The 25072-nt window shown below is 43.3% G+C and overlaps 1 protein-coding gene across 2 annotated transcripts in view; it reads left to right on the top strand.

Annotated features, from left to right (window-relative positions):
- Positions 1-19274: 19274 nt before the first annotated feature.
- Positions 19275-25072, top strand: part of LOC111145393 (zinc finger RANBP2-type containing 1) — a 57206-nt gene continuing 51408 nt past the window's right edge. For both annotated transcript variants that reach the window (XM_022500269.1, XM_022500268.1), the window contains exon 1: positions 19275-19485. The gene's annotated coding sequence lies outside the window, so the exon portion shown is untranslated. The remainder of the gene's footprint in view (positions 19486-25072) is intronic.

Below are 25072 nucleotides of genomic sequence, written 5' to 3' on the forward strand. Positions count from 1 at the left end.
GAGTGGAGGCCCACATGCCATGTGTCCAAATGTTTAAAAGTCATTAACAAGTCCTCCAACTGATACATAAAAATACGCTCTACCCTCCTGTCTCAACAAGTGTGTCTTCATAACGACAAAATGACAAAACATTTCTATTTATAAAGCCTTGGCTTTTACTTGGAGAAAGTCGGCAAAAATATCAAAGAAGCCGACTTGCATTATTATTGTAAATGCCTAGGCACTTTGTTAATGGGCCGGTGATGTGCGTATGGGTGATAGAAACAAAATTCATAAATTATTCTATCTTTGTGCTGCTATGTTTATTTTTCTTTTCTATATTGCAGCAAAGTCATTATTTATATTGTTCTAGGCAAAATTTTCAGATACTTTGTGTTCTATTAGAAGTAGTACTAATTTGGACAACTTTGAGTCATTGTAGTTCTTGGGTAATTTGTTTTTTTTTTTTAATTTAAATTTCAATTTGAAGGGGCACCTGGGTGGTGGTAGTCAGCTGAGTATCTGCTTTTGGTTGAGGTCATGATCTTGGGGTTCTGGGATCAAGCGCCAAACCAGGCTTGGCGGGGAGTCTGCTTTACCCTCTGCCCCTCCCCCATTGAGTTCTCGGGCATGTGTGCGCTCTCGCTTTCTCTCTCTTTCAAATTAAAAAAAAAATCTTTAAATTTCGATTTGGAGAAACTTCACCCTGGTGAGCCATAGCAACTGAAATTGTCAGTAGAATTATTAGAGCAATAGTTAGATTCAGAAATGAGCGGTGCGGTTCATGTATCAGAATCAAGCTTGCATCGGATTCCTTGTGACAAGTTCTCTCTACCGCAGCAAAGATTGCAGCGTGTTGAATCACACCCTAAAAACTGCCAGCATTTATACTGCAATTTTCCCCATCTCTTCAATATCTAGATCCGTAGACTCCGGTTAATATCTGGCATTGTGCTTCACGAGATGACATTGAGAGGTACTTAGGAACATGTCAGAACGACATGAATGGTATGAGACGGCACGGTGTTCCTTGGCCACCATGAGCGACTCCGGTGAAGACTGTGTTCATCTGTGAACACCTTCCTATCCTGAATTAGGACACGAAGGAACAGGGACAAAAAGGCATCTAGGACTACTGGGGAATGATGCTTCTCTTTGCAAGATTTTGTTGTAGTTATGCTGCTTGAAGAGCTGACAAATTGACCGATCTGTCTTTCTCTTCCCTTTCTCAGTCTTTTTCCTTGGCTAAATCCCTTCTGCTCTTTGGAAATCGTGTCTGTCTCCAATGTTGCAACCACAGATCTCCAAGGTGATCAGGCTTAGCTGCCTTCTGTTCAAGGACAGCAGCCAGGAATTGTGCAGAAGCATTTTTCCAAGGCCTGACACGTATGTCCTGGATGTGGATGTTTCTGGTTATGACCTGTGGGATGATAGAAGCTCCTAGGTTCCAGGTCCTGTGCTGGGCCCTCCCTTCCTCTCTTTCTTCCTTCTGTCTGTCCCTCCTTCCTTGAAAAGGAACCACATGCAAGTAGCAACACATTCTGCCTGCTGAGCCCTAAGACCAGCAGGGCAGCCCTGGGGCGGGGGTGGGGGGCGGGGGGAGGGGTACCTTGGCTGAGCAGAGAAGACTCAGTTTCAGAGGACCTGGGGCTCCAGGGACTTGTCAGGAAGGGAAGCCCAGGAGTGTTGTCCTCTTGAGATTCTCCCAGAATCCCGGCCGAAGCTCCGCTCCAAGGATGGGTTATTGCCATCGTTACTGTTCCCTAGACACTCGACTCTTCCTGTAGACTTTAGGGCAGACACAGAAGGCAAAGGTTTATCCTTTAAAGCCAAGTTCAGAACACTCAACACACTGAGTTTAAGGAAGGTTCCCGTGACACTGTTTCTTCTGTGCCGAGCAGAAGGCTGACACTATGGCTGCCTGGTCTGTGCTTTTCATTTCAAAATCCGTGACTTTCTCCTTGCCAGGATCTAGTGGTCGAGCCCAGCTTAGCCTCCCTGTGCTCTGGTCCTCCTCTGGAAATGGGTACCAATGGCGGGGCCAGGGCGGGGGTGGGGGGGATTGTCGGAATCCATGAGCTGGCCTCTGGGAGACCAGCGAGCACAGTGTGACTTGGCAGCTCGGGATATAGTAATTCTCTTCCTCCCTTCCGTGTGAGTGAGGAAAGGGAAATGAAAACCAAACCCACGCGCATCTTGTGTATGTGTGTGCATACACACATACATGAACACACTTTGTAGGGACTATTAGCTTCTGAGGGCTTTCCTAACTAAGTACCAAACACTGCCTGACTTAAGACAACAGAAAGGCATTCTCTCACAGTTCTGGAGGCTAAGAGTCAAAAATCAAGGTGTTGGCAGGGCCATGCTTCCTCTGAAGAATCTAGGGGAGCATCCTTCCTCTCTTCCCAGCTTCTGTTGGGTGCTGGCAAGTTTTGGTGCTCATTGGCTTGCAGACACGTCACCTCTATCTCTGCCTCCATTATCATATGGACTTCTTCCCTGTGTCTCTGTGTGTCCCTGTCCTTCTAAGGACACCAGTCATCGTGGTATCAGACGCCCCCCCCCGCCCGCAAACTGCATGACTTCATCATAACTGATTGCATCTCCAAAGACCTTGTTTCCAAATAAGGTCACTTTCCAAGGTTCCAGGTGAACATAAATTTCTGGGGGACACTACTGAACCCAGGACATAGGATTAGGACAGAAAGCTAAGGCTGTGTTGTGAGATGCATCATGAATTCAAAGATGTTAAATGTGGAAAAAACACACAAATTAAATGCCACAAAATGTCATTTTATGCACATTCAAAAGACTCAACAATGTACTTGGAAAAAATACATTCTCAAAAATTGCCATGATAATCTTTTGGTGGGTGGGAGCCCCAGCCGAGGTGCCTCAGTGTTGATGGGTTGGAGATACCTACGTTCTCCAGAATAGTTAGGATTTCTGGAAAAGGTTTCTTGTTTTGTTTTGTTTTTGTTTTTGTTTTTAAGATTTTATTTATTTATTTATTTGACAGAGACAGACACAGTGAGAGAGGGAACACAAGCAGGGGGAGTGGGAGAGGGAGAAGCAGGCTTCCCACCGAGCAGGGAGCCCAATGTTGGGCTCGATCCCAGGACCCATGGATCATGACCTGAGCAGAAGGCAGACACTTAATGACTGAGCCACCCAGACGCCCCTGGAAAACGTTTTAGATTCAGCATGAATTGGCTCTGGTGGGAGCTAATGGTTGTGAAAATGCTTTGCAAATAGTCAAATATGGTACTAATAAAGGTTAACAGATACATGAGTTTGCCCAGTTTAAGCCCTTAGGGAAGGCTGTCCATTCTATGCACAAATGCAAGGATACGGACTTTGAGAGATCATGGCAAAGCTCTATAAATATCCTTTTTGCCAAGTGAAAAGAAGGTCACCTCCCCTTGGCTCTATAAAAACAAACGTGTTTTTTTTTATCAGGGGATCCGGCAGCCCCTTCTGGGTTCGTTCATTGCAGAGCTCTTTAAGGGGATCCCCATGTGAATTTAATGTACAGAAGTGGGGGCTCTGTTACCTGATCAGACTTTCACATTCCCCAGGATCTGCAATATTGTCTTGTAAAAACGGGACAGTGGGTCAGTCATTTCAGGAGCAGTTACTAGAATTTTACACCCAGAAGTGAATTTATTCATGATCTCCTCTAACCCATTTATTTTATAAAAGAGGCCAAGGGAGAAGTCCCTGGTTGGCCATGGGTGGGGAAGGAGTTGGAGGTGGCATCTGGGCTTGAGGAGGAAGTGTAGAAGCTTCTGTGATGCTCAGTCCTGTTTGCCCTCTCCGTCATGCTTCTAAGGTTGGGGTGACACCCATTCCTCATTTGGGTATATTATTGTTCCCATTTTACAGATGGGTAAACAGAGGCTGATTGATGCAATGTCTGGCTCAATATCATGATGGTATTATAGGTATTATATGGTATTATAGGTGGGTGACCCCAGAGCCCCAGTCTGGACCATCCCACTTTTCCTGCTGCTGGACAAGAACCATGAAGGCAGGGTCAATGTGTTGGGAGCATTCCCCATCCTCTCCATACCTCCCACCCCCAATGAATGATAAGCATTTTTTTCCATAAAAAATGTGATTTCACCCTGGCTCTAAATGCCATAATGAAGTTTTGAAGTCAAACCACTGTCTTTATAAGTAAACAAAATCAATAAAGACAATGTTTAGGGGCTTATAGAAGATGGGCAGGAGTTGCAGATTATGGAGAGGGAAGGTACAGCGTTGCTTAAGGATTGGATTGGGGAGAGCTCCACTGAGGAGGATGGCTCTTGCTCCGTAGATGGGGACGCAGCAGCTCTGTCTCTTTTGCTCCTAGAGCTGACATTCCTCCTCTAACGGTGTCCCATCCTGCCATTTCATTGCATGTCTGCCGTCACTCTGGGGACGTTCAATCTGATGGTAGCACAGGCTGTAGGCCAAGCTGTGGACTTACTACTACTGAAAAGCTAAGCAGATCCTTGCGTTTTCAGGATAACCACAGTGCTTTTGCACTTTCTTTCTTTCTTCCCTACCCACTGGCTGCTCGCTGCTTAAGATCTAATGAGTCAGTAGTGATTTGTACCGAGTGACAGTGAGTAAGGAGATGGTTTTGAGGATTATGTGTAGTGTGTAGGAATTATGAAACCATGTTCCACGGGGAGATGGTGTTCTCTGATGTATTCTGGGAGTTTTCTAGCACTTAATCAGAAACTAAATATAGAGCAGTTTACTAAGGTTTTGATACAGCATCCCTTAACGTGAGAAACTGTCTCATTTTTCCTTTTCTCCTTTTCATCCTCTGGCCTATTCATTTTTGGATTAAAACAAAATTCTGAAGCTTCTTCCACAAATCACAGACCAAAACAGCAACTTGGAAAGAGGGATTCTTTTGATTTATGTTGATAAACAATCTGGAAGGTCACTGTTATTAGTGTAACTTTTTCAAGTATGAAGTATTACATCAAGACAAAAGTTTAGAGGTGGGAATGAATTTAGCAATCAAAGGTCACTGCCATTTTAAAGACCTCTCACGTGGTCATTTTTACATTTGGTATTTAAAAAAATTTTTTTTAATATTAAAGTTTTTTTTTTATTAAAGATCTTATTTATTTATTTGACAGACAGAGATCACAAATAGGCAGAGAGGCAGGCTGAGAGAGAGAAGAGGAAGCCGGCTCCATGCTGAGCAGAGAGCCCAATGCAGGGCTTGATCCCAAGACCCTGGAATCATGACCTGAGCCAAAGGCAGAGGCTTTAACCCACTGAGCCACCCAGACACCCCTACATTTGGTATTTTTATTGACTGAGTATAACTAATCAGGTACCTATTTTCAAATAATGACAATAAAGTGTATTATTCAAGGGAGACATTATGAAAACAGGACATAACCCCTGACACCGGAAGTTTGTAAGTATCACGCAAATGTCAGTTCTTAGTGTATTATCCACTAAGCTGATTACCTAGCACAGATTCTATTTGACCTCCAAATCTGCCAAGCACCAGAAGGCTGTCCCTTCAGCCTGCTGTGTCTGGTAGGGAACAGGGACAATTTCCTCAGGGAATGTTCTTGAAACATTACTCTTGAATTAACCAAACTCCAGAGTGCTCAGAAAATTATCTTTGCCTTTTTATCCACCCTTCCCTGATCACTCCGCTGGAATTTCTCTCCTGCATAAACAGCAAAAGCCTGTTCAGGTGTCTGTCTTTAATTCAGGGATGCAGAAATATTTATGGATGAAATGATACGCTGTCTGGGATTTACTTCAAAATCATATGGGTATTGGGGAAGCAGACAGGGATAAACCTGGAACAAGACTGGCCACGAGTTGATAATTGTTGAAGTTGGGTGATGGGGCAGGGCGCCCTCTGTGATATTGTGGGGTGAACATCCTCGCATGCGTGGGGGGGGTTCCCTGAACAAACCTAGAAGAGGAGCTGTTAGCTTGATACACATTTTGAATTTCCTGGATGCTGTCAAAGTGCTTTCCAAATCTGCACGGATTTATACGCTTTCCAGTCATGTATCTCACCCCCACCATGAGATTTAGCGTTTTTATCAGTCTGATTTTTAAAAAGTAATATACTCTTCTGTTTTATTTGTGTTTTCATAATCGCTTTGAGGATCTTTCTCATGTGCTGGTTTTTTGGGGTTTGTTTGTTTGTTTGTTTCTTGTGAATTATCTGCCATGTTGTTCCAGATTATAGGCGCAATCACAGTGAGTTCTCTGTCCTCTCCCCTCCAAGCAGGAAGGGGCAGCAGCCTGCGCTGGCTGATGAGAGTCAATTGTTAAGTTTCCAAGAATTTTGTGAACTGGTTATCAACTATGGGTAGCCCGGAATCAGCCCTGTGCAGATGTTTACAGTGCGACCGCCAGCAAATCCTGCAAATCAGGGCTCCCACTCCTGGAGAGCTGGGTTTTAAATCTTTCCTGGCACAGCACCGCCTCCACACATTCACATCTGGACAGAGCTTGGTCCCAAAGAGCATCAGGGTGAACCTGACACATGAATGCAGGAGAGGCTGCGCCCTGACTCACTGACCAGAACTGGAAAAAGCCTGGGGGTTCTGTGCCTCCTGCGCTCAGCACCTGCTGGCAGACAGGGACAGTGTGCGGAGGACGGCACTGAAAGGGTGTGCTGCCGCAGGACTAGGTAGGCTTGGCAGGACTCTCTGTGGAGTCTGTTCCCTGGCCCCTTTCTCTTCGGTGCTAGGTACAGCCAGTTATTTGCAAGGCCCAGTGCGATGTGAAAACGCAGGTTCCTCATTCAAAAGCCTTTTTCTTATTCACCCATGATTTCTTTCTCTCCACCCTTCACAGCTTCCTTTATTTCCTATTTAATGTCACGTTCTCTTGGACATGGGGATTTTTGTGGGGGTGAATGCCAAACCCCATAGTTGCCTGGGGTCTTGCCCGGTGACTTGGCACACAGGGCGTACGTGACTTACCTGATTCTTTGGGTGCCTGCACCCAGGATCCCGCCAAGATCAAAGGCAGAGGTGCTTACTACTTGGGTCAGGGGTTTGGGCAACTGAGCACCTATCCTGGGGATGGGAAGAGGTGGAGGGAGGTTAGATGGTGAGTGAATCCAGGACCATACTCCACTGACCCACCAGATCTCATGCATAAAACACAAATGTAGAGATAAAATTAATTCAGAAATTCAAGGCAGCAACCAAACTTGTATTAGACCCCAAGTGTGGAGGTGGTAGGTACTAACAAAAATGGAAGCAAGGAAGAGGGATAGAAAGTGCCAGGGGGTGATGCTGATAGAAAAAGGGTGAGTTAAAATGTTCAGTGTTGGGGTTTGGGAAAGTGACGTCTGAGCAAGAAGCTGAGGAGAAGGAGGGGACATGAGGCACCACATCTGTCCTTTGTGTCACCTTCCTTATCATCCCACCCATGGCTCCATCCGGATTACAAGGAGTTGTGAGTAGTGTGCAATGGCACAAACTGTTCGGTTAAAATCTGCCCGGATAAGATTCAATTTTAGTTAGAAGTTATTTTAAGCTTTGAAAATGTCATATAAAAAATATTCTGGTTAGAATCCCCCTCCTTTTTTTTTTTAAACTGTAATGTTTATGAATTCAGTTCTCCTTGAAACAGACACTTCATTTATTGTCATATTTTTGGAGACTTGGGAAAGTTATCTCTGGCATCTTCTGAGAATTAAACATTTTTTGCAATGATCTTTCCCCCCTCCTTCTTTCAGTTGCTCACTAGGGTTTCTTCCCCAAAAAGAAACACAGAGTGTTAGATAATAAAAATGTAAGGTTGCAGGAAAACGAATAAGAGCAATTCTTCCACATCAGGAAGTAGACATTCTGTCAGGTTGTTTGAAAAAGAAAATCCCCAAAGAACAGTGCCTTCAATAAAGACGGATGTTTCTTTCCCATGTAAGAGATGTCTGGTAGAAGGCAGACCATGCATGAACTATATTTCTGCTCTACCATCCTCAAAATCACCTCATAGTTCAGGATGGCCATAGGAGCTCCTGCCATCACATCCACACTCCAGGAAGGAAGATAGGGTGAGCTGAATGGCCTGTTTCCTTTCTTTTGAGGGAAATTGCCATCAAATCCCTCACCACACACACACACACACACACACACACGTGCACACACACACATACACACACAACCTCACTATAGGCTAGAACTTAATAACATGGCCACGCCTATCTACAATAGAGACTTGGAAATACAGGAAAGGCATTAGCCGAGTAACAGTTTCATTAGAAACCTGTGCTCTGTTGCTCCAGAGAGAAAGGAGAACGGATGTTGGAAAGAGTCCCTAACAATGTCTGCCACAATCACCACCCTCGTTTTTCTTTTCAAGTATGAGGGCTATAAATCTCAGGAAAATAAATCAATACCTAACTCCTAGGGCCAAGAGAAACTATACTTTAAAATGTTCTCATTCTAGCTTTTTAAAATTCAGATGAGAAATTCCAGTGGGGAACGTAGATTCTGTCATCTTTACTGCTTTTGTGTGTGTCAACTTAAGTAGTCTACCATTTCGTCTGCTTTGGCATTGTACAGTCAAATAAAAGAGGATTTCACTGTAGTTAAACAGAACTTTGTATTTTATAGGACAAAATAATTTTTTAAACATGCATTTGAGAAAGGAAATAATAATGGGCTGATTACAACAGTATTAATTTAAGTTCTAGGTCCGAGGTCCCAGCAAAAGTGTTTCCAAATGGACATCTTACCTTTTTTTTCTTTCTTCCCCTGTGGAAACTAATCCCCAACAAAAAAAGCTCCTTTCTCTTGTTGACCCACGCCACAGTACGGCATCTGCTCAGGCAATCTTCTACAAGTACGTGAGGCTTTCTGATGGAAAGCTAATGTATTTTTTTTTAAGTGGTCTATTTCTCAACTCTTTCTTTTTTTAAAAGACTTTATCCGTTTATAAGAGAGGGAAAGAGAAGGAGGAGGGGGAGTGGCAGAGGGAGAGGGAGAAGGAGGCTCCCTGCAGAGGACTCTCGGATAATGACCTGAGCCAAAGGCAGACACTTAACCCACGGAGCCACCCCGTCATCATTCATTCATTCATTCATTTATAAGTTTTTATTTATTTATTTGACAGAGAGAAACACAGCAAGAGAGGGAACACAGGCAGGGGGAGTGGGAAAGGGAGAAGCAGGCTCTCCACTGAGCAGGGAGCCCTATGCGGGGCTGGATCCCAGGACCCCGAGATCGTGACCTGAGCAGAAAGCAGATGTTTAACTGACTGAGCCACTCAGGTGCCCTGTTTCTCAGTTCTTGAGCAAGAGTATACCTTCCTCTAAAAGACTGATTTTCTTTCTTTCCCATGGTGACAGACATTGTCTCTCAACATAGCAACACAAGAAAAACTTCATGCTTCATTACAATGACCGTGGGCCACTATGTTATCAGGTATCTGTTGTGCAGGGTAACCTGGTGATTAAATTGCTAATGTTTTCTTGGTGGGGGGTTTTTCCTTCTGATTAGCGAAGCTTCCAGGAGTATTATGTTAGCACAAATCTGCATGTCATTTATGAATCTCTCTGCTTTATTAAAATATAGTTATCTCTGAGTTAGAGCTGGCTTCTTCACATAATTCTTTCCTACATAATAATATAAAAGATTCTTCATCTCTAATCCTGATTTCAGGGATGGAAATCCTGCAGACAGACTCAGAGCTATTCCATAAGACAAAATCATAAAAAGAAAGTCTCTTATATCCGCCAACTGTGGAAATATAGTTTAATTGCTTAACATATGAGGACGACAGGCATCAAATTCAGTGGAGGCCCCAACAAATCTTATCCTTTTTTTTTAGGTTTTATTTATTTATTTGACAGAGAGAAAGCATGAGCTGGGGGAGCAGCAGAGGAAGAGGGAGAAGCAGGCTCTTCACAGAGCAGGGAGCCCGAGGTAGGGCTCAATCCCAGGACCCTGGGATTACCACCTGAGCCGAAGGCAGATATCCAACTGACTGAGCCACCCAGGCACCCCAAATCTTACCTTTGGTGATAAATCTTTTTAGTCTGAAGAGACGGTGCTGGAGAGATAACCTTTGTGGACTTAAACTTTTTCCTACTGCTTTAGGAAGATTGTTCCCGATGACTATTCATTATTTTACTGCAATGTGTTTGTACCACCTCTGACATCCGTCTTTCCTGAGTTTCAGCTCTAGAATGGATTAATGTAATTCTTTTTTATAGCATGAAACCATGCTGAAGTAACAAAGGGAAAATTCAGAAGTTTTCAAAATACATTGTCTTTGGGTGGAAAAGTCTTTGCTTCGGAAAATAGCGATAGTTGTTGCCTCCAAGTGAAGTTCTAGAAATATGCATTCTTTTTTTTGTTTTTAAGATTTTATCTATTGATTTTGGGGGGGTGGGTAGTGAGCTGGAGGGAGAGGGAGAATCTGAAGCAGACTCCGCGCTGAGTGCAGAGCCTGACGTGGGGCTCACTCCCATGATCGATACTGAGATCATGACCTGAGTCGAAATGAAGAACCGAATGACTGAGCCAGCCAGGCACCCCATGAAATGTCCATTCTTTTGCATGTATTCTGCTATAGTGTCTGTTGGCTGGAGAACTTTTATTTGTTCCTCCAGATCCACTTGCTCTGTGCCCCTGGGGCAGACAGGCCTGTGAGGGCTGTCAATGGCTCCCTGGATTTATGGTCACTGGTTTGGTTTGGCCAGTGGGAGGCCCTATCCAGAGACTGGAGGAAGGAGAGAGACACCAGGATGTTTACTATGGCTGGTTCCTGCTGGACTGCAGGTTGACAGTGGCTATGTTACCCTAGGAAGGTTCCTGCCAGGTGGACCTCCCTACAAGGGCTCCCTCCCCAGGATTTAGTAGTGGCTCAGGGCCGTTTCACCATCCTTGTTTGTTTTCTTCACCCACACGTTTGTAAAGAATTTCGATTTTCCCATTGGAGCATGCTGTTTCTGCCTGGGACACGGATAGGCGAGTCTCCTAATGACAACCCTAAGCCTGGGAAAATAGTCATTTGGCTATGACTTGTTTGGAGAAAATGTTTTCAACATGAATAAGATTGAATGCAAGGCCTTGGACAATTTATGTTTCTCAGCTGTTTTTTTGTTTTTACCGCTAGAGTTGAAATTGTTTACATTTTCACAAGAATGTAAAGAGGAAGGATGTAGTTCTGCAAGGTAGTTGTACAATTCAGTGAGGTCTCAAGGCAGGTTGCTGACATCCTGCCAGAGCTCCCAGACCCTTGTGAGTGGTGGTCTTACCACTGTGGTCCAGGGCCGATGTGTGTAGTACTGAGTGAGCCCTAAGATCAGCATCTTCTTTCCCAGACCTGCCTACCCTGCAGGCATGTGCACTCCAGCTAACTCCCTTATCGCCTTGCTTCATTCCCCATTACTGTCCTGCCTGCTGACCCTAACTAACACTTCAAGGAGACTTGGGCAAGGCTCCTGAAACAAAGTGCTGTGGAGCTGATGCTAAGGACCCATCCCAAAAGGTTGCGTGAGAAATTCACTCAGTTTGAGCACTCAGATTCACTCAGTGCGTCACTGAATGAGTTTGGTTTCAGCTTCAGTGCTTGTGCTATTTCTCATTTTCCCCACAGTTGGGAAGACTGTGATCTCACAAATGCAGTGAGGTCACTAATCTCTCATCCTTCTGGCAAATTCTATTTGCAAGAACTGCTTCTTTTTTTTTTTTTTTTTAAGATTTTATTTATTTATTTATTTATTTGACAGAGAGAAATCACAAGTAGGCAGAGAAGCAGGCAGAGAGAGAGGAGGAAGCAGGCTCCCTGCTGAGCAGAAAGCCCGATGTGGGGCTCGAACCCAGGACCTGGGATCATGACCTGAGCCGAAGGCAGCGGCTTAACCCACTGAGCCACCCAGGCGCCCCAAGAACTGCTTCTTGAAAAAAGTAATCTCAAAATGAGAGAAGGCACTGATATTTAGTTTTAATCCACACATTTTATGAAAACCTTGGTAAGCAATGTGTTTTCTGGGGCCCAGCTATGTCGAGGAAAAATTCTGGGGAAGGGTTACTGGGTTATAACTTCTGGAGCCTGTGTTCTAATTCCTAAAGAGAGAGACTTGTAACCTTTCTGGCCCTTGGCTTTCCCTTTAATCACTGGAAATAACACTTATCTGTCAAAACTAATAAGGATAGAATAGGATGATGGATGGTAAAGTGCTATGAAAATTTAAATATCCTAGGGGCGCCTGGGTGGCTCAGTTGATTGAGTGTCCTGCTCTTGATTTCTGCTCAGATCATGATCTCAGGGTCTTGAGATCAAGTCCAATATCAGGTTCCATGCTCATCAGGGAGCCGTCTGGAGATTCTCTCTCTCCCTCTACCCCTCCTCTCGCTTGTGTGTGCACGCCCTCTCTCTCGCAAATTAATAAATCCCTTTAAAAAAAGAATATTTAAAAACCCTAAAGATACAGATTATTATTGTTGCCTAAAAAATTATAAAACATAGCCTAAACCTGTGGTTTTTAACCTTTTTTTGTGTCATGAATGTCTTTAGAGAATTGGTGAAAACTTATAGACCCTCCCTCTGGAACTGCATAGGCCATTCAGAAATTCAGAGGATTTTTTAACGCAATTTCAAGGCATCTGTGGATCTTTTGAAGCTCACTACATCCTGGACAAATTTCATAAACTACATCTTGTTTTTTTAAAGATGGCTAAATGTAAAAGTGGATGTGTTAGATATAATTTTCACCTGCATTCACTTATAAGGTTTGACAGTTAAAATTTTGCAAAAGATACTGCATAAGATATATACAAACCAAAAAAAAAAAAAAAAAGGAATCAAAGGGAAATACCAAACTATTCTGAGTTCTTGAATGAAATTTCAATGCATTAGGTTTTGGAACTAGAAGAATGATGGTTGGAAATATCCTGAAGTATAAAAGAAAGAAAGCAAATTTAATTCATTCAATAAATATTTCTTGAGCACCTTTATGTGCCAGGAATCATTCTCAGTACTCTGGATTTAACTGTGAATCAAACAGTCAAAATATCTATGAATAATTATTAAGTAAGCTCTATGCCTAATGTGGGGCTCAAACTCATGATGCTGAGATCAAGAGTCACATGCTCAGCCAGGTGCTCCACACGGTCAAAATAACTCACATACAGAGATGATACTTTCTATTCGTTGTGAAAGCTGTTAAAACTCCAGGTAATGTATGAATACCAGCCAGTGATTCCCTTAGTTATAGATTCATGTTTTACTCCTTACATGGAACAACTGAATACTTTTTGTATTGGTCCTAAAACTACGTTTCTGTCTGACCGGCCCCTTTTAAAATATGTAGCTTATATATTGTAAATTTATAGCTACTACGAATACATTGAAGATAACCAAATACTGTGAACTTTATGGTTTCCTCCTAGTCACGAAGCTATGATACTGATTATTCTCTTTGGTCCACAATTTGAATTTACCTGTTGTTTTTTAAGCCAATGAGACCATTTGCTTGAATCATCTCTATTCATTTAAGAAATACTTGAATGGCATCATGAATGCTTTCAAATATTTTGAAATATTCTTAGACTGTGGTCTCTGAAATGAATGGAAGGAGAGGAATGAAAAATACGGTGTCATTCCTCACTCTTCAGATGATTTATCAGTTTAGTGTTTGGCAAAGAGGCAAAATAGTTTCAATTTCATGAGCATTATATAATAAGACATAAGAAACTATTAGATCCTAGATCAGCATGTTTATTTCTGCTGTGTGTATGTGTGTGTGTTAAGGGTGCTGGTGGTAGTATTAACTTATCAGCACTGAATGGGAAAAGGTTTGTTTATAAAAACTATAAACTGAGTAAAAATGCTTCAAAAAGGGTTAGAGTTCAGGCACATTTAAGGTTGACCAGATATCAGTCCTGCTTTTCGCTTTTTCAGAGTTTCCTCAGTGGGACTCATCCCATCCCTCCTCTTCCCCACTATGTTCTGCCTCCCCTTCTCTCCTTGCTGAGCTAATTATATTTACCTGCAAAACACAGTCTTCCCTTTTTGCATTTGTACTTTCTAAGGGAATGGCATGGCTTGCCTAGTCTGTGTCCTATTTTGGAACATAAGTAATTTGATTATTTTGTATGGAGTTTGCCTTTCTGTCCTGAGAAATGAAGAAAATTCAAACTTCCGTAACTAGATGTGGGTCTCAACCTTTTAAAAAAAAAAAAAAGTCATGTCCATTTCAGAATAATTTCTTAAATGCATAAAATAAATGAGATAACTCTATTACAACCTAATTGGTTTCCTTGTTATCAAATATTAAAAAAACTATAACATTAAGCACTTTTAAAATAACACATTAAATAAGAAGCTAGCCCCAGGTCTAATGGCCACCATGGTTTTACAGTTGTGGTGGGAATAAAGTGTATTTTGAGCTATCTGCAGTTATAATGTGTTCTAAGGAATCTGTGATTTCTGTTGGTGCCAAAGCCACAGGTTTGTTAATATTACTGTGGTTTGTTGACTTATGTTGATAATTAATGTGACTTCTTCATTTTGGTTAAATGTTAGTGGAAATGAAGATGTGTCTTCTTCCCATCCATGGTTACAGCCCCTACAGGGTACGGGGACCCCAGGTGAAGAAATTCTCCCCCTCTTCCCCCCACCCGTTAGCCCCTTGGTGCTGAGACCAGCACACAGCACAGTGCCTGACATGGCATGATTCCTCCATAGCTGTTATCTGAAATAAGTGAAACACAAAGGGGGAAAAAGACATTTGTCCAATGCTTATGATTATTGCTAGGACTTTTTGCCTCTAATGTCATCGACCCTCCGATTAACTGCCAGAGCAACTCTGGATTTCTCAGAGGAGGGAATGGGGACTCAGGACAGCTATGCAGCAGAGCAGAATTTAAACTCTGGTCTGTTTGACTCCAAAGTTCACATTCTTTCCACCCTCACATTGTTGTCTCTTACAAAACTTTTCTAGGTCCAGAGAGAAAAACAAGGGAAGTCCTTTCAGATATCTGATGTCTCTAGACTTCTTACAAAGACTCCATAAAACTTCAATTCTCTCATAACTCAGTGAGTCTAACTTACAAGGATACCTAGTTGAAGTTTATGAAAATTTCTTTATCTAGATGTAAAGTGATCTTGTTTCCATGAGCCTAAATTCTCACCCATGGAGAGGGGTCAAGTCCCAGTCCGGCCAGTACTTGGTTAAATCAAGTGAGCGGTATTCTGTTTGATGCCTTGCACACACATACCTGGCCCTTTCATGAGAGATTTTATCCCAGGCAGATTTGTGGTTGGTGTTCAGGACAGTCACAGGATAATCCTATAATCCCGTATTCCTCAAAACAGTGTCATTTATTGCATAAAAATGGATCGGACAGCACAATTATACTGCATTTTCTACTGTAAAGAGATTTTTTTTTCAACTGAGGAATCATGTTGATCACATATAGTAAATGGAATATACTTTGCAGTTTATGCAACTGACATTTTCTGCAACATGGCTGAGAATCTGTTCTTGTAACAATCAAATTTTCTAGCATTTCTTTTTAGAGAAGTTCACCAATTTTATAAAACCTGCTTTAGAGGTTTTATAAATAGCATAGAATCCGAAGCAAGCTGGACCTGTTGTCCCTCCGTTCAGCAGAGTGCCTTTCATTTTCCTTATTTGGAAGTGTCATCTCCCTTAGGTGACCTCTGAGGTCTGGGCTTCTCAACCTTGTCGGAGAAAGTGGTTCCTTGTTGTTTTTCTTTCTCTACTCTTCTTGGTTTGCCTCCTCACAACCTTTGTCCCGACATCCCTCAGTTCTCCTCCAGCTTCCCAGCCCAGCCCTGAGCAGGTGACCTGCGCCTGCTTCCAGCAGGAGGAGAGAGTATAGAGTCTGTGCTGTCACCTCTCTCTGATCAGAATCTCCCTACACTATTGTTTTTTCACGTCTTCCTTTCCTTTTGTTTCTGAGAAAGAAAGGGCCCTTCTGCTTGCCAAGACAAAGCGCTATGTTCTGGGTTACCTCCCTATTGGATTGGAATCACTTTTTTCTTTCTTCACCTTCTCTCTTCTGTTTACAGAAGTACACAGATATGCTCATTCTTAAAAAAAAAAAAATGTAAAAGAAAACAAAACCTTTCCCTTATTCTTGTTACTCCCTGTGTCTATTATTATATCTCCTGCCTTCTTTACATTGACAAACATCTCGGACTGGTAGCCTATAATCACTGCTTCAATGCCCACACATGCCTTCAGCTTTTGAAATCTGGCTTCTTTCTCCACCATCCCACTGAGAATGGTTCTCTAGAAGGTCACTAAGCCTCTTGTTTGTCAAACCCAGTGACCTTTTCTCTGAAGTCTCTAGAATCAGACATTGTTTATTATCATGTTCTTGAGAATTGCTGCTGCTTTGGCTTTGAGAATATCTTTTTTTCTTTTTTTAAAAATCTGTTTTTCTGGCCAGTCTTTCCTCCTCCTTCAGAGATTTTGTTTCCTATTCCTGTGACTTTAGGGGTCACTTCTACATAGATAAGCTCCCGACGTTTATCTGTTTATCTCCAGCTCTGGCCTATCACATTTCAGACCAGCATTTCCCCTGCTTGCTACGCATTTCCTCCTGAGCCCAGGATCTGGACATACCTGATCTCTTCTTTAGTTCCTCTCCTGTGTTTCATATCAGCCAGAGTTCTCAGACTTTTGATTCTTTTGCTTCAGATTCAGATCTCTGTCCCTGCTTCTAGTTCTACCCTAGTTTGTCCCACAGACATTCCAGGTTATATAGCTCCAGTACTGGCATTTTCTTGCTCAAAACCTTTCCATGGCTTTGAACTAGTAAAGGAATTAAGTACAGATGCATCATTTGGCATCCAAGACCTTCGCAAAAACTGAAAAGGAAATTTCATTTTTTTTTAAAGATTTTATTTATTTATTTGACAGAGAGAGATCACAAGTAGGCAGAGAAGCAGGCAGAGAGAGAGAGAGAGAGGAGGAAGCAGGCTCCCCGCTGAGCAGAGAGCCCGATGCGGGGTCCGATCCCAGGACCTGGGATCATGACCTGAGCCGAAAGCAGAGGCTTTAACCCACTGAGCCACCCAGGCGCCCGGAAATTTCATTTTCTACAAGTTTTGGGGAAATACCCCAAAGCCAAAACAAACTAATGGTCAACAAAACTATACTGTCCCTACATTTTAGTTTAAGAGTTCTAAGAAAAAGAACTATTTTTTAAAAATAGCACATATTTTTTTCCCCAGTTTTAACATAGAGTCATTTTTGGATTTGCTCTTCCTCTCAATTACAAGGTAATTTTCATTTGAATTTACTTAGCACATTCCACCTCATATTATAATTATGGCTATTTTTGTCTTGCTCTCTTTCCTATGCTGTAGTCTTTCAAACGCAGAATATATCTTACTCATTTTTGTGTACTTCTTGTTCTCTGGCACATGGTGCTTACTTCATGTTTGCTAACTTGAGTGAAGAGTTCATAAAGCCTTACCCCAACTATATCCCTTTAACAAAATCAACTACAACTCAAACTAAACAAAACCACTGAATTCTGCAGTTCTCATTGACTCCGAGGTGAGGTGGTTTGCAGCTGAGGTTCAGGAAGGGGAAGCTGGAGGTACTCAGAAGCTCTTAAAATACTTTCAAAGTGAAATGTTGGTTGAACCATTTGTTCTTACATAGTAATGTGGTGTTTAATCTACAGTTGTGTTAATTATGTTTGAGATTAAGTGTTAAGTTTTGTACGCAAATGACTATTGTGGTTTAGACTCAATTTATTGACAAGTCCTTGACCAAATAATGTTCTGGGAAGACGAGATTCTTGAAAATCTCTGTCATGGGAATGGCTGTGAAGAAGGTTGCTGGTGAGGGGTAGCTCTACGAGGTATTATTTAGTGGCCGTAGTAAGGCTATACACATATCCTTAACTTTTTATGAGAATAATACCGTGAGTAGTTTTACCAAATGAAGTCTCCCAGTTTCACAAATCCAGTTAAACGCTCAGTAATTCTTCCTGTTGAAGCTGAAGTGTCCAATACCACTGCTAAAGCCCTATCACAGTGCTAGCAGTTCTTCCACAGGTAACTTAAAGCGGTCTACGACTTTTCAAGAGTTGTTGCACTTTATGGTCTTCCAAATTCTTGAAATACAATTTTGAAGTGTGAAAAACTCAAGGCGAAGTCCCACTAAGAAAAACCAAGCTCTCCAGCTGGAAAAATTGGACAAACGGGCTTTAAGCACAAGGCTAAATGACTTATCTATTTGGCTAAATTTAAAGTAAAAGAAGAACTACACAAAATACATTACCCTAGAACATATTCTGTTTGAGACGAGGGCTCTGGTAATTCTCCTAGCAGTACATCCAGGGTTGTAATTTATCCTCTGTCTTAATTTACAATTTACAGAAAAGGTCATCATCTCCATGCTACAGAAAAGGCAACCATGAGAGAGGTAGGAGATTGCAGAAGAGAGGGGAAAGCAAAGTCTCCATGGCTTAGACTTAAAAATTTTTTTGAGGTGGAGCTGGCATAGAATTCCACGGCTCCATCGTTTGTGCACATCATAATTGTGCGTATGTAACATACATATTACAAACAGACACATACACACGTAGAAATGGATATACGCCCCGAAGGTAGGGTTTACGTAAAAAATAGACATTGTAAAAAAAATTGTAAAACCCTAAACATCGATCTTTCCCGATGTCTTGCAAAGAGTTTGTATCAGAGCGAGGAGGTAAACCTCGAGGAGGTTTGTATTAGAGCGAGAATCTGTCACTGAGTAACCCGGTAGACCTGAGACCTAGGGGTGGGCTGGAAGTCGGGCGAATCGGCGGCACCGACAGAGCAATGGGAGCCGGCGAGCCGAGCTGCCGCCCCGGGCGCGCCGCCGGCGTCCTCCTGCTCCGCGCACGTCGTACTGCCCCTTCGCCTCTCAGATTGCCCAGCACGGGACCCAGGGCCCGCAGCCCCACCGGCCGCAGCCTCACAATCGGGGCCGGGCGCCTGCATGACGTCACCACTCCGCAGCCCGCCTCCTGCGCCCGGAAAGAGGCGGTCGCCCATTGGCTGCGCTGCTGGCGGCCGCCGGGCCAATGACAGGGCGGCGAGCGGCGGGGTCCCGCCTTGACGTTGTGCTGCTTGCCGTGGGGTTTATTTGGCTCCGGGGCCCCTCGCCGACGCCATTAGGAGCCGCAGCGCCTGAGGCCGATACCCCCACCGCTCTCCCCCCTCTTCCCCCGAAGCGCCCCCCCGCCCCCGCGCCTGCTCTCCGCGCCTCTGCTCCCTCTCCCCCCCAACCCCGCCCGGTAGTCCGGAGCTGCGCGCGGGCCCGCGGAGACCATGTCCTGACTGAGGGGAGAGGGCGGAGGCGGCAGCAGCGGGACGGGTGGCGGCACGGAGGGAGGCGGAGAGGGGCCGGGCTCGGCTCGTCGCCGCGGGCTGCTCGGGGAGTCGCCGCCGCCGCCGCCGCCGCCGCCGGGCGCTGAGCATCGGACGCGGAGAAGGAGCAGGAGCTGGAGGAGCCGCCGCCGCCAGGTAACCGGGCCCCAGTAGGGCCCCCCACTGCAGGCCCTCGCGGCCCCCTCTGCGGCCTGCTCGGCCCCTCGCTCCCTGGCGGCGCCCAGGCCGCCGGCTCTCCGGGACCGCTCGCCCGCGCCCCCTGGGTCGGCGTCGCGGGCAAGGGGAGGCAACGCGAGGCGAGGGGGCCGGGTGGGACGCGGCCGCGCTCCCATCTTGGGCTTTCTCGGTGCGGCGACAGGCCCGGGGCTGTGGGAGGGTGGGTCCGCCGAGCTTGTTTACCGACCATCGATCAGCCGCGGCTGGACGCGCTGCCCGCCCTGCCACCTCTCTTCCGCCAGATTCCCCCCTCCCGCCCCCCAACTTCTTTTCCTGCCACCTACGGGCGGGTGAGTGGGGCTTCGCTCCTACTCTGCAATAGGCCGTAATACTTGCTTCCATCTCCACAAGTTGGTGCTGGTCTCCAAACTTGTATTGCGGCCCTTTGGCCGCTTCCTCTCCGCCTCCCAAGGTGGCCTCGGGTTGGTGCCATTTCTAAGGAAATAGAGGCGGTGGGCGACGAGGGTGGGCTGGGGAGGAGGAGCTGGGACTGGGGGAAGAATTGTCTATCCCTCCCTCGTCGTAACGATTGTTCAGTGCAAGTATCTTTATTTTCTCCGCAGTGGTTTGGTTTGGGTTATCGCACAGACAAAAAGGACTGTAATGAATACTCGTGTTAAGCACAGGGGACGGGCAGTTTGGGTTCACCGAGGAAGTTTGAACCGGCCCATTATCTTTGAGATGCACTGGTGTTTTGAAACTCTCTGGCTGAGAATTTTGAGTTCCTGTCGATCGAGTCTCCTTTTCCATGAACTCCATAGACTATCAGGTTAAGCGCCATTCTCTCTGCTCCGTATTTTGGTCTGTTTGCTCACAGTATGATTGTCAATAAATTTAACATAAAAGAATATTGTTTTAGGAACACAGTTGAGAAACTCTTAAGTCTTGAAAACCTTATATAATGAGTAGTTCTCTCTGTGGTCTCTTTTTTAGTTGACTTTGTCACTTGTGCGACCTCAAGGGTACCCGTGTTTTGATCAAACACGGATGACTCAGTGTACAAATCTTTTTTTTTTTTTTAAAGATTTTATTTATTTATTTGACAGACAGAGATCACAAGTAGGCAGAGAGGCAGGCAGAGAGAGAGGAAGGGAAGCAGGCTCCCTGCTGAGCAGAGAGCCCGATGCGGGACTCGATCCCAGGACCCTGAGATCATGACCTGAGCCGAAGGCAGCGGCTTAACCCACTGAGCCACCCAGGCGCCCTCAGTGTACAAATCTTATGCCAGGGGGAACCATAAAGAATTTTGATCTTGGTTTGTGCCCAGGGCCTTGGGAAAGTCACATAAATTGTGTGAAAAATAAAGCCGAGTCTTGTCTCCTGGTGGTTATTAATTAAATGAGGTAATTCTAAAGAACTTTAGAACCTTGCTCCCTCCTGATTTTTGGATCTTAAGATACGCATTCACTTACTTATACTAAAATTTCTTGACACTGGTTTTATTAGGCTATTAGGGAAACTAAAAGGACGGTACTGACACATTTTAACCTTTGGGGAGGATAGTTGAATGTCATGAGGGATTTTTATTTCTGTTGATGTTTCCACACCTTCTACTAATGCTTCAGAGCTTTGAGACACTGATACTTACTCTTGAAATGTGCTTGGGTTGGTAGGATGAACTCATTTTTGGTGGTGTATTTTCAATCTAGGGCCTTAATCCCCCTCTGTACGCGGATTAAGGCTTATGGCATATCACATTTAAGGGCTGAGGGTAACACACTTCTGGAACTCGATCCAGTTGTACAATATTTGGGGTAAATTGCCTCCTATGTGTAATTGTTCAGTGAAGGCTTTTCAATGTACTTTACACTTCTGTTGCTTTTATAGTAAGTGGAAACTTTAAATGGGAGTTGGAGAAGTGGAGTGCTTAGGTTTTTATTTAACTTGCGTAAGTTTTATTATTTGAGCATTGCTGCTGTCTCCCTTCGTCCCAGTAATAAACTCTTAGGCCTAGGTTTTGAACACATTTTCTCCCAGTGATATGCAGCCTCATTTGGAATATTTGTGCTTGCTTATGCTTTGGGTAAATAACATCTTAACATTTTAACACTCTCATCCCCTCACATCACAACATAAAAACTTCCGTAATGCTCATTACATGCAAAGTAAATTGTAAGCTTCTTGATGTGGTGTTCAAGTTTCTTTGTAATCTGGACCTGATCCACCTCAGTATTAACTCTTGTTTCTTCCCTTCATGGATCCTTAGTTCTAGCCAAACTAACTTGTTTGTTGCTGCTCTGGAGTCCCTCCTCTTGGCCTTTCTTTGTGCCTTTTTTTTTTCCCCCTGTTTGAAACCGTCTTCCGCTGTATTCATGGATACTCTCTTTACTTTGGGCCCAGTTGAGTCCTGTCTCTTGAGAAGCCTTTCTGATTACAACCTCAAGGGATCTATTCACTTCTTTTTCTGTGTGGGACTCTTTTTTTTCTTAGCATATGCTAGGCTGGATTTCAATATATCTTTTTACTTTTTTTTTTTTTTTTTTTAAGATTTTATTTATTTATTTGAGAGAGAGAAGGCCAGAGGGAGAGCATGAGCGGGGAGGGAGAAGAGGGAGAAGCAGGCTCTCCACCGAACAGGGAACCCGAGCCGAAGGCAATCGCTTAACCAACTGAGCCACCCAAGTGCCCCTCTTTTTATGTTTTTATTCTCCCCAATTAGACCTCTGAGAAATGGGTATGAATTCCTTTTCTGTAAGGACAGTATATTCAGCACTGAAATACGGATACATGGTTTGACAAAATATTTTTTGTTATAGACGTGTTCTAGGATATGCTGTTTGTAGTCTTCTGAGTAGTGGGGTTTCTGGAATTTCGATGATTTATGAAATAAAATACTTGAAATTATGTCTGTCTCTTAAAGTTTTTTTTCTGGGGGGGGTCAGTATGTTTATTTCTATTACTAGTTTGGTTTTCTTCCTGGAGCGTGCGCTCAACAATTTGGTAGTCATGTATTATTCAAATTACAGTAAGTACTGCAGTTCTGTAGTTTCCTTCAGATTTGAGTCTCTCGCAGTTACTTGCTTTGTGGTTTGCGTTTCGCACCACTGACACTAAGGGAGGTTGTCCTGTATTTGTATACAGGTAACATTTAGCATCATGAGAAGGAAAAAATAATCTGTAGTCTCAGTTTGCATCCTTAACCTCAGATGTTGGCAACGTGTGTCATTGATCATGAGGCAGATGAGACACAGGAGAATGTGTGATTCACTGCTACCTGTCAGCGCTGTGGGAAGAAAACACAAACAAGCCTGTCCATAGTATTTTTGTATACCAAGGATAACTTGTAATTATATAGTACATGGGTGGGTGCTGGTGTATTTGGAAAATAGGTGTATATGTTTCTGTTGCGTGTGTGAGTAGGAGGCTTGGTATTTTATGGATACGTAGTCTCTTAGCAGTAAACAATCTTTATTTATCCACTGCATGTATGCGGGAACTTGGCCTCTTTGTCCAGTTCATCAAAATATTTTTTCCTTGTAATTGATGGATTTTTTTTTTTTTTTAAGAAAGTAGTTTACATAAAAACGTTAGCGTCAGAACAACCTTTTTAGCATAATCGAAGCTGAAATTAGTCTGTTTAGGACCTTTCCAGACATACTAAGAATTTTTACTTAGGCTATTTGCCTTTGTAAAAGGCACTTCCGTGGAGTTGATGCCAGTAATTTTACTAGTTGAGAAATCTGGATCAGTAAGCATTCTTTACTTTCTGGGAGGGTGGTATTTTGGTTAAGATGAAATTTTTGACGAGAGACAACAGTTTGAATTTTAAAATGGATGTTGGTCAGGTAAATTGAATATAAAGTTGATAATTTTTCAGCTGCCTAGTGAATTTAACTTTTCAGTAATGAAAAAACAAATTTGCTGTCTCACTCTCTTCCTTAACCAGTACAACATAATTTTGGTTTTTCACCATTTGGTAAGTCAGAATTTTATGTGGCTTGAATTCACACAAATAAAAAAATACTTGAATACATAAAGTTTGTGGGAATCGGTTGCATATTTTCCATTTTTTTCCTTAATTTTAAAGTAACAGTTTGGGGGCGCCTGGGTGGCTCAGTGGGTTAAGCCGCTGCCTTCGGCTCAGGTCATGATCTCAGGGTCCTGGGATCGAGCCCCGCATCGGGCTCTCTGCCCAGCAGGGAGCCTGCTTCCTCCTCTCTCTCTGCCTGCCTCTTTGCCTGCTTGTGATCTCTCTCTGTCAAATAAATAAATAAAATCTTAAAAAAAAATAAACTAACAGTTTGAAGTTTATTTCATATGCCATGAAAGTCATTTTTTTTTTAAAGATTTTGTTTGAGACAGAGAGTATATGTGTGAGCAGGGGGAGGGGCAGAAGGAGAGGGAGAAGCAGGCTCCCAGATGAGCAGGGAACCCCACATGGGACTTGATCTAAGGACCCTGGGATCATGACTTGAACTGAAGGGAGACACTTAACCAGCTCAGCCACCCAGGTGCCCTGAAATTCACCCTCTTAAGGAAGTATATAATTCATTGGTTTTAGTGTATTCACAAAGTTGTGTAACCATCACCACTATTCAGAACATTTCATCACCCCAAAAACTGTACCCATCAGCCAGTCATTCCCTCTTTTGCCCCAGTGTCTGGGAACCACTAATCTTTCTGTCACTATGGTTTTGCCTGTTCTCTATATTTTGTATGAGTGGAATCATACAATATGACACCGTTTGTGTCTGGCTTCATTCACTTAGCATAATGTTTTCAAGGTTTATTCATGTTGTGGCTAAAATGTATTGGTACTTTTTTATGGCTGAATAATTAATATTGTATGGACACACCACATTTTGTTTATGCTTATCCATTCATTGATTGATGACATTCAGGTTGTTTCTACTTTTTGGCTATTTTGAAGTAGGCCGCTCTGAATAACTGTGTACAAGTGTCTGGGTGGATCTGAGTTTTCATTTCTCTTGGGTATGTACCTGGGAATAGAATTGCTGGGTCACATGGTGACTCTGTCAAGTGGCAGCAGTTCACTTTGATTGGAATTCTGAAGGGAGGACATCATTTCTGTGGTTTTTAACAAACACACTTCTAAATCCTTTGCTTTTTTTGGTCAGGGTGGGTAATATGTTATTATAAATTTTTACTATAAAAACTTGTTTTTTGGTGTTTAGTAAGACTAAAGTTTGTTTTCACATGGGAACTACAGTAATTTGCAGAACTAATTTTTGCCTAATTTTTTTTTGAAGTGCTACCCAAAAAATGCTATCTAGTCAGTAAATACTAGTAGAATATTTCGTTGCTTTTTATTGCCTAAATGATGAGTAAGTGACTTGCAGAGTTGACATTGTTTATAGAGACATAAAGGTAAATTTTTCATAGGCAGTCATTGGAAGGAAACCATAATTCACAAAACTAAGTAGTATGAAGTGGTAAAGAAGTGACTAAGTTAGCACAAGTTGGGTTTGGGTCAAGAAGGGCTTTACAGAGATGGGAGCATTTAAGCTGGTCCTCGCAGAAGTGGTAGGTTTCTGAAACTGGGTAA

Source organism: Enhydra lutris, unplaced genomic scaffold (assembly GCF_002288905.1).
Source record: "Enhydra lutris kenyoni isolate GAN:26980312 unplaced genomic scaffold, ASM228890v2 scaffoldscaffold12, whole genome shotgun sequence".
In the NCBI taxonomy this organism is placed as follows: domain Eukaryota; kingdom Metazoa; phylum Chordata; class Mammalia; order Carnivora; family Mustelidae; genus Enhydra; species Enhydra lutris.